This window comes from Bubalus bubalis, chromosome X (genome assembly GCF_019923935.1).
Source record: "Bubalus bubalis isolate 160015118507 breed Murrah chromosome X, NDDB_SH_1, whole genome shotgun sequence".
Classification (NCBI taxonomy): Eukaryota; Metazoa; Chordata; class Mammalia; order Artiodactyla; family Bovidae; genus Bubalus; species Bubalus bubalis.
In genome coordinates, this window is record NC_059181.1 from 52052894 (window position 1) to 52072992 (window position 20099).

The window sequence follows — 20099 nt, forward strand, 5'->3', positions numbered from 1 at the left end:
GAATTAAATTTGCCCATTCCAGTCCATTTTAGTTCACTGATTCCTAAAATGTTGATGTTCACTCTTGCCATCTCCTGTTTGACCACTTCTAATTTACCTTGATTCATGGACCTAACATTCCAGGTTCCTATGCAATATTGTTGTTTACAGCATCAGACTTACTTCCATCACCAGTGACATCCACAACTGGGCGTTGTTTTCGCTTTGGTTCCATCTCTTCATTTTTTCTGGAGTTATTTCTCCACTCTTCTCCAGTAGCATATTGGGCACCTACTGACCTGGGGAATTCATCTTTCAGTGTCATATCTTTTTGCCTTTTCATACTGTTCATGGGGTTCTCAAGGCAAAAGTACTGAGTGGTTTGCCATTCCCTTCTTCAGTGGACCATGTGTTGTCACCTCCTACTGCACTTAAAATAGAAACCCCAAACAGCAATGTTCCCAACTTCTTGCCACAAACTACCTGCAAACTCATGAGATTCTAACCTGACTGATCCCTGCTCTTTCCCTTCTGTCACACTGGAAATGGTGTCATTTATCATGCTGACTGATCCTTCCATTGGTGCTCTGTGCCCACTCAGGAAAACCTTGATATTTCAGTTTCCTCTCTCCCTCCTGTATCTTTCATATCTCCCTCTCTATTGACTCATCCTTTAAACATGTTCAGGTCTCTTATAACATAAAAAAATTGACCTATTTACAATAGCATCAAAAGGAATAAAATACAGAGGAATAAATTTAACCAATGAGATGGAAGACTTGCATGCTGAAAACTACAAAAGATTTGTCGTTTGTTGTTTAGTTACTAAGTTGTGTCTGACTCTTCTGCAACCTCATGGACTGTAGCCCGCCAGGCTCCTCTGTCCATGGGATTTCCCAGACAAGAATACTAGAATGGGTTACCATTTTCTTCTCCAAGGGATCTTCCTGACCCAGGGATATATAACCTGTGTCTCTGGCATTGGCAGATTCTTTGCTGAAGGAAATTAAAGAAGACCTAAATAAATGGAAAGATATCCCATGTTCATGGATTGAAAGTTTTAACAATTTTAAGATGGCAATACTACCCAGATCCGTCTACATGTTGAGTTTAATTCCTATCAAAATCCCACTGACCTTTTCTTCAGAAAAAGAAAAGTTGAGCGTAATATTCATATGGAACTGCAAGGGACCTCACATAGCCAAAATAGTCTTGAAAGAGGAAAGCAAAGTTGAGGGACTCACATTCCCCAGTTTTGAAACTTACTACAGTGATCAAAACAGTGTGGTACTGGCATAAAGACAGACATATAGATCAATGGAATAGAACTTGGAGTCCAAAATAAACCCAAATACCTGTGGTCAATTGATTTTCAACATGGATGCCAGCATCATTCAATGGGGCAAAGACCAGCCTCACCACAATTGTTGTGGGATAACTGGTTAACCACATGCAAAAAAATATTGAACTCTTTACCTTACACCATCTATAAAATTTAACTGAAAACAAATCAAATACCTAAATGTAAGAGCTAAAACAATAGAACTTCTATATGAAAACATAAGTGTAAATCTTTGTAGACTTGGATTTGGCCATTAAAAGCACAATCAACAAAAGAAAAAAAAAGATGATTTGGACTTTATTAAAAAAAAACTTTTGTGCATCAAGGAACACCATCAAGAAAGTGAAAAGATAAGCTACAGAGTAGAAATTATTTTCAAATCATACATCTGATAAGGAACTTGTATCTAGAATACAGAAAGAATTTTTACAACTCAGCAACAAAAACAACACAATTGAAAAATGGGAAAAGGACTTGAGTAGAAATTTCTCCAAAGAAGATATACAAATGACCATGAAACTCATGGAAAAAATTCCCACTATCAGTCATCAGGGGAATGCAAATCAAAGCTACAATGAGATACCACTTTACACCCACTAGGATGGCTCTAATAAAATAAAGGAAAATAAGTTCTGGCAAGATTTAGAGAAACTGGAACTTCGTACATTGCTCATGGGAATGTAAAATGGTGTAGATGCTGTGGAACTCAGTTTGGCACTTTTTCTAAAAGATAAACATAGAACTTCCACATGACCCAGCAATTCCACTAAGGCATATACCCAAAATAATTGAAAAAAGATATTTAAACAAATACTTGTACATAAATGTTCATAATAGTGCTATTCACAATATCCAAAAGGTAGAAACAACCCAAATGTTCATAAACTGATGAATGGATAAAACAAAATGGTGGTATACCCATATGATGGAATATTATTTAACCATAAAAAGGAATGAAGTACCAATACATGCTACAGCATGGATGAACCTTAAAAACATTATGTAAGCTAAAGAAGTCAGACACAATAGATCACATATTATATGATTCCAGTTACATGAAATGTCCAGTAAAGGTAAATTCTTATAGACAGCAGATTGTTTCCCAGGGCTGGGCACAAGGAGAGAGTGAGGAGTGACTGGCTAATGGGTACATGGTTTCCATTTGGGATGATGAAAATATTGTGTAAATAGATAAAAGTGATAGTTGCACAACATCATCTATGTATTTTCATTGAATTGTACACTTTAAAGTTGTTAGTTTTATGTTTTGTGCATTTTAGCTCAATTTAAAAAATAATTGCCTCCATTTTTTAAAAAGTTAAACATAAATTTACCATGTGACCCAGAAACTCTAGTCTTAGTTATCTACCTAAGAGAAGTGAAAACATATGTCTGCATGAAAAATTGTACTTGGATGTTCATAGCATTATTTATAATAACCAAAAGGTGGAAAGAACCCAAATGCTCACCAACTGATGAATGCATGAACAAAGTGATATATCCATACCATTTGGCAATAAAAATAAAAAATGAATCTTAAAAACATTTTGCTCAAAACAAACAAAAAACCATTATGCTCAATGAAAGAAGCCATGCACACACACACAAAACCTCACATATTATGAGTCCATTATTATGAAATTTCCAAAAGTTGCAAATCTATAGAGGCAGAAAGTAGATTAGTGGTTGCCTGGGTCTGGCGGCATGGATGGAGAGTGACTATAAATGAGCATGAAGGATCTTTCTGGGGAGATAGAAATGTCCTAAAAGTGGATTGTGGTGATAATAGTACAATTCTGTAAATATGCTAAAATTAATTGAATTGTAGAATTAAAGCAGGTGAATTTTATGCTATGTAATTATACCCCAATAAAGCTGTTTTTTAAAACAACACAAGAACACTCTATCCAAGAGAAGTGGAATACATTTTCTACTCAAATACACATAGAACATTTCCCAGGTTAAGTCATGTGTTCAGTTCAGTTCAGTTCAGTCACTCAGTCGTGTCTGACTCTTTGCAACCCCATGAATCGTAGCATGCCAGGCCTCCCTGTCCATCACAAACTCCCGGAGTTCACTCAGACTCAAGTCCATCGAGTCAGTGATGCATCCAGCCATCTCATCCTCTGTCGTCCCTTTCTCCTCCTGCCCCCAATCCCTCCCAGCATCAGAGTCTTTTCCAATGAGTCAGCTCTTTGCATGAGGTGGCCAAAGTACTGGAGTTTCAGCTTCAGCATCATTCCCTCCAAAGAAATCCCAGGGCTGATCTCCTTCAGAATGGACTGGTTGGATCTCCTTGCAGTCCAAGGGAGTCTCAAGAGTCTTCTCCAACACCACAGCTCAAAAGCATCAATTCTTCGGCACTCAGCTTTCTTCACAGTCCAACTTTCACATCCATACATGACCACAGGAAAAACCATAGCCTTGACTAGACGGACCTTTGTTGGCAAAGTAAGGTTAGGCCATAGAAAAATCATGATAAATTTATGATGACTGAAGCATCATATCAAGCATCTTTTTCAACCACATGGTATGAAACTAGAAATCAATTACAAGGAAAAAAACTGGAAAATTCACAAATACAGGAAGATTAAACAACATGCTACTTCACAACCAATGACTCAAAGGAGAAATTGAAAGATAAAGGTATTCATTTATTTGGCTGCACCAGGTCTTAACTGTGGCACATGGGATCTTCAAGCCTTGTTGCAGCATGCGGGATCTCTTAGTTGCTGCATATGGGATCTTCAGTTGTGACATGTAGGATCTAGTTCCCTGACCAGGGACCAAACCCAGGACCCCTGCATTGGAAGTGTGGAATCTTAGCTGCTGGACCACCAGAGAATTCCCTGAGATGCAGCAGTTCTAAGAAAGAAGTTCATAATGATGAACACCTACATTAAGAATGAAAATCTTAAATAAAAATTCTAACTTTACAATTCAAGGAATAGAAAAAGAATAAAATAAGCCCAAAGCTAATAGAAAGAAGGAAATAAAGATCAGAGTGGAAAAAATGAAATAGAAACAAAAAACAGAAAAGATCAATGAAACTAAGAGATTAAAAAAAAAGATAAAATAGACAAATCTTAAGCTAGACTTAAAAAGAAATAGAAGACCTAAATCAATAAAATTAGAAGTGAAAGAGGAGTTATTACTTATTTACCACAGACATGCATAGACTTATAAGAGACTACTATGAGCAATTAAATGTCAACAAATTGGGCAACCAAGAAGAAAAGGATAAATTCCTGGAAACATACAACTTACCAAGACTGAATCATGAAGAAATAGAAAATCTGAACAGACTAGTTACCAATAAGGTGATTGAGTCAGTTATCAAAAACCTTCCAACAAATAAAAGCCCTGGACAAGATGGCTCCACTGGTAAATTCTACCAAACGTTAAAAGAAAAATAAGTGACAATCCTTCTCAAACTCTTCCCCAAAATAGGAGGAAACACTTCCAGTCTCATTTTATGAGGCTAGCATTACCCAGATACCAAAACCATATAAGAGCACTAGAAGCAAAGAAAATTATAGGTCAATATCCTGTATTCAATACCACATCAAAAGGATAATACAACATGATCTAGTGGGATTTATTCCAGGGATGCCAGGGTGATTATCCACAAACCAATAAATGTGATACACTGCATTAACAAAATGAAGGATATAAATTATATGATTATCCTAATAGATGCAGAAAAAACCTTTGACAAAATTCAACATCCATTCATAAACAAAAACTTTCAACAAACTTGGTATAGTGAGAGAATGTACTGCAGCATAATAAAGGTCATATATGGCAAGCTTCCCTGGTGGCTCAGATGGTAAAGAATCTGCCTGCAATGCAACAGACCCAGTTTCGACCCCTGGGTCACAAAGATCCCCTGGAGAAAGGGATGGCAACCCACTCCAGTATTCATGGAGAATTCCATAGACATCTGAGCCCCGAGGGCTACAGTCCATGGGGTTGCAAAGAATCAGACATGACTAACTAACACACATGGCCATACTGTCTAAAGCAATGTACAGATAACATTATACTCAATGGTGAAAAGCTGAAAGCTTATCCTCTAGGATGAAGAATGAGACAAGCATGCCCACTTTCACTACTTTTGTTCCACATAGTACTAGAAGTTGTAGCCAGAGCAATTAGACAAGAGAAAGAAATAAAAGGCATCCATATTGGAATGGAAGAATTAAAACTTTCTCTATTTGCAGATGACATAATATTATATATAGAAAACCCTGAACACTCCACAAAAAAAACTAACCAACAAATTCAGTAAAGTCTCAGTATACAAAATCAATATACAAAAAAAAAAATCAATGTACAAAAAAATCAGTTGCATTTCTACATACTAGCAATGAACTATCAGAAAGAGAAATTAGGGACTTCCATGATGGTCCAGTGGTTAAGACTATGTGCTCCCAATGCAGAGGACCCAGGTTCAAGCCCTGGTCAGGGAACTAGATCCCACATGTCACAACTAAGACCCAGCACAAATAAATAGTTTATTTAAAAGAAAGAGAAATTAAGAAAACAATCCATTTACAATTGCATCAAAAATAATAAAATACATAGGAATAAATTTAACCAAGGAAGTGAAAGATCGGCACCTTAAAAACTCTAAGACATTGATGAAAGAACTAGAAGACACACAAAAAATGGAAATATCCTTCATGTTCATAGATTGGAAAAATTAATATTAAAATGGTCATACTGTCTAAAGCAATGTACAGATTCAAAGCAGTCCTTATCAAAATTCCAATAAATTTTTTTCACAGAAACAAACAATACTAAAATTGTTGAAACCACAAAAGACCCCCAAATAGCCAAAGCAATCTTGAGAAAGGACAAAGCTAGAAACATCACAGTTCCTAATTGCAAACTATATTACAAAGCTATAGTAATCAAAACAGCATGTTATTAGACCTTAAAAGTGCTCATTACAAGGAAGAAAAAATTTTGTAACTATATGAAGTGATGGATGTTAACTAAACGTTTTGTGATAATCATTTCACAATATTTGTATGTCAAGTCATCAGGTTGTACACCTTAAGCTTATACAATGCTGTACGTCAATTATATCTCAAACTGGAAGAAAAACAATATGTTATTGGCATGAAAGCAGACATGTTGATCAATGGAAAAGAATAGGGAGCCCAGAAATAAACCCATGCATATATTGGTCAATTTATTTGTGACAAAGGAGTCAAGAATACACAATGGGGGAAGGATAGTTTATTCAATAAATGGTGCTGACCAAATAGGGCAGACATATGCAAAGAATGAAACTGGACCCTTATCTTACAACAAACACAAGAATAAACTAAAAATGAATTAACGACTTGAATGTTAGACCCAAAACCATGTAACTCCTAGAAGAAAACATAAGGTATAAGGTCCTTGACATTGGTCTTGGCAATGATTTTTTGGATTTGATACCAAAAGCAAAGGCAACAAAAACAAAAACAAGCAAGTGAACTAAAAACTTCTGCACAGCAAAGGAGTGAAAAGGCAGCCTACAGAATGGGTAAAATATTTGCAAATAATATGTCTAATAAGAGTTAATATTTAAAATACATAAAGAACTCATGCAACTCAATAGTGAAAAAACCCAAAGTGAAAGTGAAGTCACTCAGTCGTGTCCAACTCTTTGCGACACCATGGACTGTAGCCAGCAGGTTCCTCCATCCATGGGATTCTCCAGGCAAGAGTACTGGAGTGGGTTTCCATTTCAAACAATACGATTATAAAACAGGCAGAGGAACTGAATAGACATTTTCCCAAAGAAGACATACAAATTGTCAACTGGTTAACAGGTACATGAAAGGTGCTCAGCATCACTAATCATCAGGAAATGCATATCAAAACTACAGATATAACTTCATAGTTGTTAGAATGGCTATAATAATAATAATAAAAAAAAGACAAGCGATAACAAACGGCAGCAAAGATATGGAGAAAAACGAAACCTTGTGCTCTGTTGCTGGGAATGTAAATTGGTGCAGCCACTATGGAAAACAGTATGTAGGTTCCTCAAAAAATTAAAACTAGAACTACACTATGATCCAACAATTCCATTTCTATATATATATCCAAACGAAATGAAAACAGGATCTCAAAAGACATCAGCACTCCCATGTTCACCCAACATTATTCATAAAAGCCAGGATATGGAAGCAACCTAAGTGTCCATCAATGAAAGAAAAAAATGTAATACACACACACACACAATGGAATATTATTCAGCCACAAAAAGAAGGAAATCCTACCATTTGCTACAACATGTATGAAACTTGAGGGCATTATGTTAAGTGATATAAGCCAAACAGAAAAAGAGAAATATTGTATGGTATTCCTTACATGTGGAATCTTTAGGAAAAAAGAGAGAGTTAAACTCATAGAAACAGACAGTAGAAAAGTGGTTGCCAAAGGCTGGGAGTTGGTGGGGGGAATGGGGAGAGGTTGATAAAAGGGTAGACTTTCAGGTATATGATGCATAAGGTCTGAGAATCTAATGAGATTTGTGAGAATCTAGCATGATGACTGGAGAAGGCAATGGCACCCCACTCCAGTACTCTTGCCTGGCAAATCCCATGGACGGAGGAGCCTGGTAGGCTGCAGTCCATGGGGTTGCTAGGAGTCGGACATGACTGAGCGACTTCACTTTCACTTTTCACTTTCATGCATTGGAGAAGGAAATGGCAACCCACTCCAGTGTTCTTGCCTGGAGAATCCCAGGGACGGGGGAGCCTGGTGGGCTGCTGTCTATGGGGTCGCACAGAGTCGGACACGACTGAAGCGACTTAGCAGCAGCAACATGATGACTAGAGTTGATAACACTGTATTATATAATTGAAATTGGTTAAGAGAGTAAAACTTAAAATGTTCTCACCACACACAAAAAAAGGATAACAAGTGCCTCAGAGCCTAGTCAGTGTATCTCTGTCTCTGTCAGGGGTGAACAGTTTGAGAACATTATTTGTACTCCTGTCCATACTCCCTGTTCACTGTTTTCCTTTATCTTTTTTCCTTTGATCACCTCTTAACCCATTACATTTTGGCCTCCACTTCTTCCTTCTTAACCCATTGTAATTTGCCATCCACCCCCACCACTCCATGTTCTCTGCAAGGCTACCAGTGATCTTATTGCTAAATCTAGTGGTTGGTTTCCAGGCTTTGTTTTGTGTAATATTTGGCATGTTAACCATTCCTTCTATTTTGGAAGATGATTTACCCTTGGTTTCTCTGACACTACACTCTCCTGGTTCTACTCTTTACTCTGTGTCAGTGAATTCCTCCATCATCCAGCCAGCCACTTCAGTCATAAATCCAGGCTTCTTCTCTGACTCACTCTGTTAACTACCACATGAAATCCATTCATTCACTAAGCATGCTGATTTTTACCTCGTAAATATTCTCTTGTTCAGATTCTATCAGGGGTTCATGGATCCTGGAAGGTTTCAGAGAATCCATGAATGCTTATGCTGAATTGAAGGCAAAATTTGGTATGATTGTGTGTATTAGCATTTCTCTGGGGAGAATGTATAAGCCATAGCTTTCATTATATTCTCAGACAGGTCTGTGACTCAAAATAAAGTATAACACCATTGATATAACTCCATCTATTTATTGATATTTTCATCCCCTCCTCCCTGCTCCCCCGATCCCACCCACTCTGACCAGATGTAGTTACTACAAAGACCCATTTCTCCATATAACAGTCTCTCTGCAAGACAGCAAAGAGATCAAACCAGTCAATCCTAAAGGAAATCAACCCTAATTATTCATTAGAAGGACTGATGCTGAAGCTGAAGCTCCAATACTTTGACCACCTGATGCGAAGAGCCAACTCATTGGAAAAGACCCTGATGCTGGAAAAGATTGAAAGCAAAAGGAGAAGGGGGCAGCAGAGGATGAGATGGTTAGATAGCATTACCAACTCAGTGGACGTGAGTTTGAGAAAACTCCGGGAGATAGTGAAGGACAGGCAAGCCTGGTCCTTTGCTGCAGTCCATGGGGTCGCAAAGAGTCAGACACAACTGAGCGACTAAACAACAACTTTCTCTTAGGGCCACAAATAAGGAAGGGCTATTGCTGAGGCCATGGACTGAGGCTAGCAGGGCTAGATGTATTCTGCCTCAGGAGGCTACTGTGTGCCACCATGGCCTGCTCCTCTCCCCTCTTTGTGCCAACAGATCATTTATTCTTTCATTTTCCTTCCTATCCCATCTCTCCTTCTTCAATTTCTCCTTTTCTCTTTTCCTCATTCTCCTTCTCTTCCTGTTTTTCTTCCTCAGCTTCTCCCTCATGCTTTATTAACACATTAATTATAGGGTAATCAGACTTTGACCTTGGAGCTTGAAGCCTCTTAAAATCAAGAGTAGAGGCAGCATTCACCTTGCTCATTGGCTCTTACTTGCAGAGTCCCCAGGACACCCTCCACAGAAGAGAAAAGGGGAGGGAATGGGCCTGAGCTTGGAGGTATGGAGTCAATAACTAGGGAAATCCCAGCCCCAAGTATAACTGTAATGAGTTAGAAGAAATATGAGTCAGGTCAAGAAATCATAGATCTTACAACTTTTTATCAAAACAAAGTTTGGAAGAAATTTAAAAAGGTATCTAACCCAATCTTCCTCCCTTTTCATCCTTCTTGATTCTTTCTGTTCTTCACCCCATACATCCATCAACAAGGTTTTTAGCTCTACCTTAAAATTTATTCCATTCCACTATTTTATGTACTATAGCTTCTGGTACTGTAGCTATCTTGAAATTGGGTAGTATCCTCCAATTTTCTTCTTCAATGTTGTTTTGGTGGACTAGATCATTTCTTTTCCATATGAACTTTTGAATCACTTTGTCTATATCTACAAAATAGTTTAGCAGGTTTTGACTGAATCTATATTGAATCTATAGATCAATTTGGGATATTTTAACAATATTGAGACTTTCTATTCATGGGCTTCCCAGGTGGCTTAGTGATAAAGCATCCGCCTGCTATGCAGCAGATGTGGATTTGATCCCTAGGTCAGGAAGATCCTCTGGAAAAGGAAATAGCAACCCACTTCAGTATTCTTGCCTGGAGAATCCCATGGACAGAGAAGCCTAGTGGTCTACAGTCTATGGGGTCGCAAAAGAGTCAGACATGATTTAGAGCCTAAACAACAACAATTCATGAACATGGACTATCTCTCCATTTATTTAGATATTCTTTGATTTCTTTCATTAATGTTTTGTAATTTTCCACATTCAGATACTGTACATATTTTTTTATATTTATACTTAATTCATTGTTTTGCAGCTATTGTAAATAGTACTGTTTTCTTAAAATTTCAAATTCTAATTTTTACTACTGGCATATAGGAAAGCAACTGATGTTTGTGTATCAACCTTGTATTCTGTAGCCTTGCTATATGTACTCTTTTTTATATATATATATATACTCTTATTATTTCCAGAAAAGTTTTTTTTTTTGTAGATTGTTTAGGATTTTCCACAATCCTCCAAATTTTCATAAATTGTATTTTTCATTTAACTCAAAATATTTAAAATTTTCTCTTGAGACTTCTTCTTTGACACATGTGTTATTTAGAAGTATTTTGTTTAATTTATAAACATTTGGGGATTTCCTGGAAATTTTTCTGTTGCTGGTTTCTAGTTTAATTCCATTGTAGTCTGAGAACATATTTTGTATGATTTCTGTTCTTTTAAATTTGTTGAGATGTGTTTTATGGCCCAGAATATGGTCTACCTTGATAAGCATTTGTTGCAAACTGAGAAAATGTATACTCTGCTGTTGTCAGAAGGAGTTCTTTGTAAGTGCCAATGAGATCAAGTTGATTGATACTGCTGTAAATTAATTTAAAAAAAGAATGGATCACAGATTAAAAAAAAAAAGAAAGAAACCTGAATTTTACATTTAAAAAAATCCAGAAAACTTAGTTAAAAATAAAATTATTTAAAAATTTTTTAAAATAGATAAAAATAGATCCAAAATCTTTACACTTATCTTTCTTCATCATCACTCTCCTAGTCTAAGCTATTTTGGTCTCCTGCTTAGACCTTCTGACTGGCCTCATCACTAGCCTCCTAACTGGTCTACCTGTTTTCAGTTTTGCTCCTACTATAATCCATTTCCCATATATCAGACAGAATGATCATAGACATGTCAATCCCAGCTCAAAACCCTCTAGTGGCTTGTCATTGTACCTGGAATAAACACCTTTGTATGGCTGGCATGGTCCTACCCAGGCTTGCTACAGAATTTCTCTCCTACTTCATTTAGTACCAATCAGACTTTTTCTGACTGGTAATCCCTTAAATACCCCAAGATCATTCCCACTCTACGGCTTTCACCCTTGTGTTTCACCTTGCTTGGGAAGCTATGTCTCTGGATCTTCCTGAAATGATCACTTTCTTGTCATTCAATCTCACCTCAACTCTCCCTCCTAGGAGAGACTTTCCCTGACTAATCTATAAGTGACAATGTGGTCAAGTTGATTGATAGTGCTGTTCAGGTAAAAATATATCCCAAATCTGTCCAGAGACCTTCACTGACTATTTAATCTTGTTCCCCACATCTACCCAGTCACATTACCTTTGTACAATATTTTCAAAACACTTTCACTTTCTGAAATGATCCTGTTCCTATATTTGTTGGTTGTTTATATCTGTCATCCTTTCTCTAAAACGTGACCACCGGGAGAGCAGGGACCCTCTTCATCACTGAATTGTCAGCACCTAGAGCAGAGTAGGCACCTAAATATTTATTGAATGGCTGCACTTCTGTTTGAACATTCCCAGTCCCTTGGAGCTGACTGCTTTGATCCATAAGGCAGCCAGTGCCTCTTTGGATGGTTTTTTGTGTTAGAAATTTCATCTTTCACTTGAGCTTAGCACTGCATTCTTGACCATATAAACAGATTAGAAGAGAAAAAATAACTTACAATCATTATGAAAGATGCTGAGACTTTGATAAAACTTAACACCTGTTAGTGACAAAAAAATGTTCTAAGCATGTTAGGAATAAGAGGGAACTTCCTTAAACTGATGAAAAACATCCTCCAAAATCCCACAGGGAATGTATATAATGGTTGAACACTGAAAATTTTCCCTTTAAGATAAGTAACAAGACAGAGATGCCCATTATCACTCCTTTTGTTCAGCGTTGATTTGGAGATCCTGCACCATAAGGGAAGGAAGTGAAATAACAGGAATAGGGATTTGGAAAGAAGAAACAAAACTGTCATTTAAATCTATTTTCTATCTTTCACCCACTGGTTCTCCTTCAGTTTTCTGGAGGCCCACAGACCAAAGCTGTCCCTTCTCCATGACAGTCCAGGTCTTCTTTCATCTCTGGGCCTCAGTCACCTTAACTAGAAAATGAAGGGTTGGACGAGGTAATCCAAAAAGCTCCTTGTGGTTCCATCTTCCCATAATTCTTTGAGCCCAGATAATTTCTCCTGCAGGCTAAACATCTCTGTTTTCCTCGGTAGTTCCTAATAGTGATGACCAGAGCCCTCCTTTCCTAGAAACACATTCCATTTTTTTTAAAAAATATGTGGTTTCCAGAACTGGGGCAGAAGGTGAAGAAAGGATAGGGCATGAAAAGATTGGAGTAGAGGGAGTTAGACCGAAAACAGAGTTTAGACATGAAATGGTAGAGAGAGGCAGCAGAGGTTTCAAGGGGCAGGGGTATCTGAGGGAGAGGTTGCCTGGTAGGGGAGAACTCCTTGACTTTGTCCCTGGGGTGAGAAGAGGGTCTCCTGCATGGTTTGGGGGAATAGTGATGGGAACTGAGTTTGTAGCTGTCTCCAAGCATTTGGTGGCTCTGTCAGTCCTTCCTTCCAGCTTTCCTACCCTGGGCTCCAGGACCTTCCCTCCCCATTGCTGAGTTGGAGGGAGGGGGATTGAAAGCCAACGCAGGGTGGGAAGGGAGACTGCACAGAGCTAGGCCCCTGTCCAGGAGGCAGGAGCAGCCGCCACAGTAGGAGGGAGCAGCAAGCCAACAGCTGAGTGAGACAAGGCCTGGGTTATTTTTTTTTTCCAGTTTGTTGGCATGTGGGTGGATTTTTCTCCTTTTTTCTTCTCTCCTGCTCTCTGCCGTTTCCACAGAGATGTGGGAGTTTGCAAATTTGTCTCAGTGGAGGGGAGAGGCAAGAGCTGATTTGGGGGGTCCTTGTCAGGAACCAGGGAAGCAGAGAAGGACACTGCAATTCTGGTAGCAAGAAAACTAGAACCCATTCCCTGATGGTATCACTGGGGCAAGGAAGGCTTCACTCGCTTTCCTTTCCCCCAATGCTGCAGAGGGATATATTCTCACCTCTGTTCAACTCTTTGCTCTCAAATCCATCCCACCTGGTGATTGCAAAAGGCTTTCTCTGATTCTTTCTTTGCTCTGCAATGCCAAATGCCCTTTCCTCGGGTCCCTGAACAAACTATGGGCACCCTGAGACTATTTCACCCAGAGGTTGCTTTCCTCTCCAGTATGGCCTGGGGTTGGGGGTGAGGGGCTAAGGAACTTTCCTTTTTTTCTAGCTATACATGTAAAGGATTAAAAAAAAAAAAACCAAAACAGTACTTATAGCACATGCTAAGTGCCAAATGAGTATTTCAGGCTTTCAGAGGGGGAAGCTTTCTGAAAGAATTAAGGGGTGAGTAATTTACAGAAGTCTTCCTGGAGGATGTAGAGCAGAGACAAATTGACAAAGTAGGTAAGGGCATGCCAGGCAGAGGCACACAGCACGAAGCTGTGGGTCTGGACACCTAGATGCTGATCCTCGTTCTGCCATTTTGTAACGTGATGTTGAAAAAGGAAGTTACTTCCCTTCTCTTGGGCCATCTTTTCTCATTGGGAAAACAGGCTGAATCTCTAAAAGCTCTGCAGATTTGTGGAGCTGAATCCTGATTCCTGGCCATGGGGCTTATGAGCCATCTAATGAGATCATGCGTATCCAGAGTGTGTTGAACACCATCAAGGGGACCAACTGTACCATTTTGCCTGGGACTGAGAGGTTCCCTGGGAAGCAGAATTTCAGCGCTCAAACAATCTTGAGCAAACTGGGATAGTTGGTCACCCTAGCAAGGCACACATCCCCTACTTGTTATTATCACTATCGTTATCATTATTATTACCACTAGAGGGCAAAACTCTCTTATGCCTCGGAGTAAGTATAAACCTCCACGGGCCCAAAACGTAAAGAAGTGTCCGTCATTCCAGGACCGACCAATCCTCTCAGTCCTTCTCTAGAAGAGAACCCTGAGGAACAGAAAAATCTGTGGACCTTGAATTCCTGGAGCTTCCTTTTGGCCTTGCCAGCCCTACACGGTCTGATTTTGCCAACTGTGCCCAAACCCTGATCGGCACTCACTTGCCTATTCTGCCCCACTATGGCAGAACCGCCCTTTTCTTAGGGGACTGGGGACATACAGGGATGCTGACACATAGTTTTGGTTTGTCTGAATGCAACAGGCAGTTTCACACGGATTTCCTGCTCTCATGCTTTGACTTTCTGGCAGTATATACATTCTACAGAGGCCTCCCAGGTGGCGCTAGTGGTAAAGAACCTGCCAGCCAATGCAGGAGAGGTAAAGAGACCTGGGTTTGATCCCACCCCTGGGTCGGGAAGATCCCCTAGAGGAGGGTATGGCAACCCACTCCAGTATTCTTGTCTGGAGAATCCCCATGGACAGAGGAGACTGGTGGGCTACAGTCCATAGGATCACAAAGAGTCAGACATGACTGAAGCTACTGAGTGAGAGAGACATTCTACAAGGCAGCTGCATTGATACAGGAGCTGGCTTTCTCTTTCCCAAAGAATTGATTTCCATATTACCTTATTTCTGTCATCATATCGAATTGTAGTTATAATTTATCTATCTATATATCCCATTAGATGGTTGATTCATGCATTCAACAAACATAAATTGCTTATTGTTTACCTACCACATCCAAGGCTTTTTGCCAGATTTGTGGTACAGTGGGTGGGGGGGGGGGGGGGTTGGCGCAAAACAAACGGAATATCTGCCCTTGTAGAGCTAACAGTCTAGAGAGGGAGGTGGGAGGGAAGCAAACAAAGAATCACACAAATCAATATGTAATTATACACTTGCTAAGTTCAAGGAAGGAGAAGGACTCACCAAAAGCATGTACCAGAGGGTTCTGCCTCATCTGGGAGTGAGAGAAGAAGCTGCTGATGAACTGACATTTGAACTGAGATCTGAAGAATGAATAGGCAGTAAGTAGGCAAAGGCAACAGAAAACAGCTTTCTATGGCAAAGGAACAGCAGGTGTGCAGGGCCTGAGAGGGGAAGAGCCCAGCTCCCAGGAGGAGCTGTTTGCTTCTTGAAGGCACAGCCTGCTTCTTGTTCATTTTTGCTATAGCTCCAAGCCTGGCATACAGAGATGCCAAATAAAATGTCCGGGGAATTTAACTGAATGAAATTTGGTCTTGGAAATTATCATAGGTTGGAGGTCAAAAGACCTAACTTCTGATTCCAGCCCTCCTGGGCAATTCGATTTTCCAACTGCTTACCATGCACACATCATGTGCAAGGACCTGGGGTCAGACTGGGCTTGGGGAAAGGTAAACAAAACAAGTCTCTGGCCTTCAGCAGCATAGGGTCTGGTGAAGTGGCTGACAGATACACAGGCTCCTTCTACTCTCTGGGCCTCGTTCTCTTTGGTTCTAAAATGAAAGGTTGGGGTTACAAAATCCCTCAGGCCCCTTCTAGCTTTAAGAGTCTTGACCCGCTCTTCCTTGAATACTGGCCAGTTAGGTGGCAGTGGGAACAGTGGAGTGGTTGCTTCCATTTCTCCTGCCTTCTAGGCTTCACAAAGAATAGGACTGGGGAAGTGCAGACTTGAACTCTAGTTTTGGACCGTTTTCCCTTTTACAAGGGTCTCAGGAGCAGTTAGGGTTCACTGCTTTTGGGGAAAATGTTTCAGAATTCCATGAACCTTTGTTTCATTCTTTCCTGTCTCCTCTCCCCACCTGCCCCTCCCCAGTCTTCTTGTCTACATCTAGAACTGTGTTTGCATATATTAGGGCTTACAAAGAACCTTTAACAACATCGTATCCAAGACTTCCATCCAATGTTTACATTTCCTATGCAATAGACCCTTCAAGTAGCCGTCTGGCCACTATTTGAAGACTTCCATTGATGGTTAACTCACTCTTTCCGCTAGGCTTCACCTATGAGACACCACTTCCCTCTGGAAATCTGTCTCCCTGTAATTTTCACCCATTGCTTCTGGCTGTGTCCTTTGGGGCTAAGCAGAATAATTCCACTACATTGCCCCCTGACAGCCTATTGGGTATTCAAAGCCAGGAATCACATCTTCATAATCGTGCTCTCCTTCATTGGTTCAAATCTCCTTAGAATCTGTAAACACAGATTAGTTTATGTAAGATTTATATTCCGCCTACTTTAAAGAGGATATTAGGCGACTCATCAGTTACAACATGAAAGAAAGACAATTAGGGATAAAAATGGGGAAGAAAACAGACCAGAGACCATGTAAAGGAAGCCTGAATAGATGTTGCCAGGTACCTAAAATGAACTGGATTATAATTGGACTCTGAATTTGGCTCGAAGTTTTATGGAAGCTAGGACAAAATTGGAAACACATTGGGTTATGTGGTTTTATGTTCTGACAGAATCATGCTTACAAATCATCTTCAGAGAGAAAATTTTTCCTAAAACAAAACCCAGACTAGTCTATTAGGATTGCTTTCTGTGAGACTGTTCAAGACTGACAGGTACTTCACATACATCTTGGACCCTTCCCCCACTAGTGGAAAAGGGGCCGGAAGGATAATTAATTAATTAGCAAAATGCTGTCTCAGTTTTAAGCACTGCTATCTCTTTAGGGATCTCCACAGGGATGAGTCTTCCTTTTCTGTTCCTTTTTCTTTCTTCTCTGTGCCTCACAGATCATCACTTTCCCACTGTCCTGCTCTTTACAGTCTTCAATCTCAAGACTCTTTGGAATAGCAGACCTCAGGAAATAGCCCAAGCAAGGAGTTACAACCTAGTGATCACACAGCAATTATATGCAAATCATTTCTCTCTGGTCCTCAGTGTTCTCATCTGAAAAATGAGTTAATCTCTAAGCTTCAGCTTGAACATTCTGGACTATAAACCTGAGGGAAAAGACTGATAATTTAAAAAAAAAATTCTTTTTTCCATCTCGTGTCTGGCAGCTAACAGTGTAGAAGATCTGCTCGTGGTAGAGCTATGAGAACCCAATAGGAAAAACCAATTTGAACAGATGCCACCTTCGAATCTGAGGAAAATATTTCATGGCTCTCATCATGATGATGAGTTCTTGTTGACTGGGTACTGGCAGTGGTGAGATGTGGTTTTCAGGGTTCTTTCCTGCTTTAGCTCTGCATTCCTTGGCAAAGCTGGCGCTGGGGTAAGGAGAACTGGAGCAATCACACCAGGGATCGAGGCTTCTGGGAAATGACTCTGGAGGCAGCAGGCAGCAAAAGAAGGTAGTGCCACAGTCTCTGCTGAACGACAACAATGAGCCAATTAAAAAAAATCTTTTTGGGCTTTCCTGGTGGTCCAGTGGTTAAGAATCTGCCTTGCAATGCAGGAAACACGGGTTAAATCCCTGGTCCCAGAAGATCCCATATGCCACAGAGCAACTAAGCCCGTGTGTCGCAGCTACTGAGTCTGCGCTCTGGAGCCCTTGAACTACAACTTCTGAGGCCCATGCACACTCAAGCCTGTGCTCCACAACGAGAGAAGCCACCACAATGAGAAGCCTGCACACTGCAACTAGAGAAAGCCTGTACACAGTAAGAAAGAGCCAAAAACAAATAAATTAGTTTTAAAAAACCCTTTGTAGTGTGTAATATTTGATACACATAACATCCATGTGGAACCCCTTCCCTCCCAGCCTGTTACTCTCCTGCTCAAAAAACTTTCCATGACTTTTCATTGCCTATAACAGATTCCAAATGCTCTTGTTTGGCTTTGGAATCTTCTCCAAGTGGAAACAAGCCATGTCTTCTTATCTCCTCCTGTCTCTTACAACACATGTGCACGCACACACACTTGTGCTTCTATTTCTCTCTTCAATCAAATTATGCATGGTTCCCTAAACACAGTTTTCCTGACTCTGTTCCTTTCCTTCCATGGCACGGGACTCCAACAGGGGTTTCTCAGCTCTACAACTTCCACCTGTTGAAATCCTCAGCCCAGCTCAAATACATGAAGACCTCTCAACATCCTAGTCCTGGTGACTCCACTCTTGTGCTTTGCACATTCCATTTTGTTACTCCTTTTCGGAACATAGGATTGATCGTAGTTCTCTGACTAGACTGGGAGCACCCTTAGGGTGCAGGCTATGTTTAATTCACCCAGAGCTCTACATCATCCTTCCTTGCTTTGCCTTTCTCCAGAACACCATCTGGGGTCATTTCCTAGGGCTGCCGTAACAGTACCACAAACCAGGTGGCTTGAAACAGCCAACATTTATTTTCTCTCAGTTCTGGGGGCTAGAAGTCTGAAATGGGACTTCTTCATAGAGAGCAGGGCCATGCTCTCTATGAAGGCTGGAGGAAAGAATTCTTCCATGCCTCTTCTAGCTTCTGGTGGTTGCCAGCAATCCTTTGTGTTCCCTACCATGGAGACTCCAAGCTCTGCCTTCATCTTCACATGGTATTCTGTGTGTGTGTATCAATGTCCAAATTTCCCTCTTCTTTTAAGGACACCGGTCATTAGATGGAGTGAAAGTGAAAGTCGCTCAGTCGTGTCCAACTCTTTGCAACCCCATGGGCTGTATTCCATGGAATTCTCCAGGCCAGAATACTGGAGTAGGTGGCCTTTCCCTTCTGCAGGGGATCTTCCTAACCCATTAGATGAAGACCCATGCCAACAGAATATGACTTTACCTTAAGTACATCTGCAAAGATCCGAATTTCCAAAAAAGATCACATTCACAGGGTGGACATCAAGTTTGGGGGGATACTATTCAACTCAGTATACCATCTGACATGTTCTATGTATTTTAGTTCTTTATTGTCTATCTCCCCCAGTACAATGTCAGCTCATGAGGTTAGGAACTGTTGTCTGTTTGGTTCATTGCTATATCCTCAGTGTCTAAAATACTGCTTCGACACATAGTAGACGATAAATATTTTGTGACTGAAACTTTGTACCCATCTGCCTGCTGCCTCACAACCTGAATGAGAGAAGCAGGGACAGGAAAGGGAACACAGGTTTGCCTGGAACATAATAAATACTCTGTAAATATTTGCTGGAAATAGAAGTATTTGATAGCTATATTAATTTAACTCTTACGGAGCACCTATTTTGTACAAGGTATTAAGGAAAGATACAGAGATGTGAAAAAGAAACATCTGAGCTTCCTGGCTGTGTTTCTGTGTGACCCTGGGCGAGTCATTCAACCTCTGGGTTTCGCTTTCCCCATCCATGACATGGAGGTAATAACATCATCCACCTCACAGGACTGCCATGCAGGTTGAGTTCGTGCATGTAGAGTACTTAGCACAGGGCCTGCCACGTGGTAAGCACCATAGATGTGTTTTTTTTTTTTTTTTTAACTGTAGCTGCTGTTATATGCTAGACTTTGTGCAAAGTGTTTTTAAAAAGCAGTTTTATCAAGATACAGTTCATATACCATAAGATTCCCCCTTTTAAAATGTACAGTTCTGTGGTTTTGAATTAACAGGGCTGTGCAACCATCACCACCATCTAATTTTAGACAATTTTCATTCTCCCTCCCCAAAACCCC

General features: G+C 40.1%; 1 non-coding gene across 1 annotated transcript; it reads left to right on the forward strand.

The window, feature by feature from the left end:
* Positions 1 to 5720: 5720 nt before the first annotated feature.
* On the forward strand, positions 5721 to 5793 carry TRNAG-CCC. The gene has a single exon. It is a non-coding gene; the product is annotated as a tRNA-Gly (tRNA).
* Positions 5794 to 20099: the final 14306 nt, after the last annotated feature.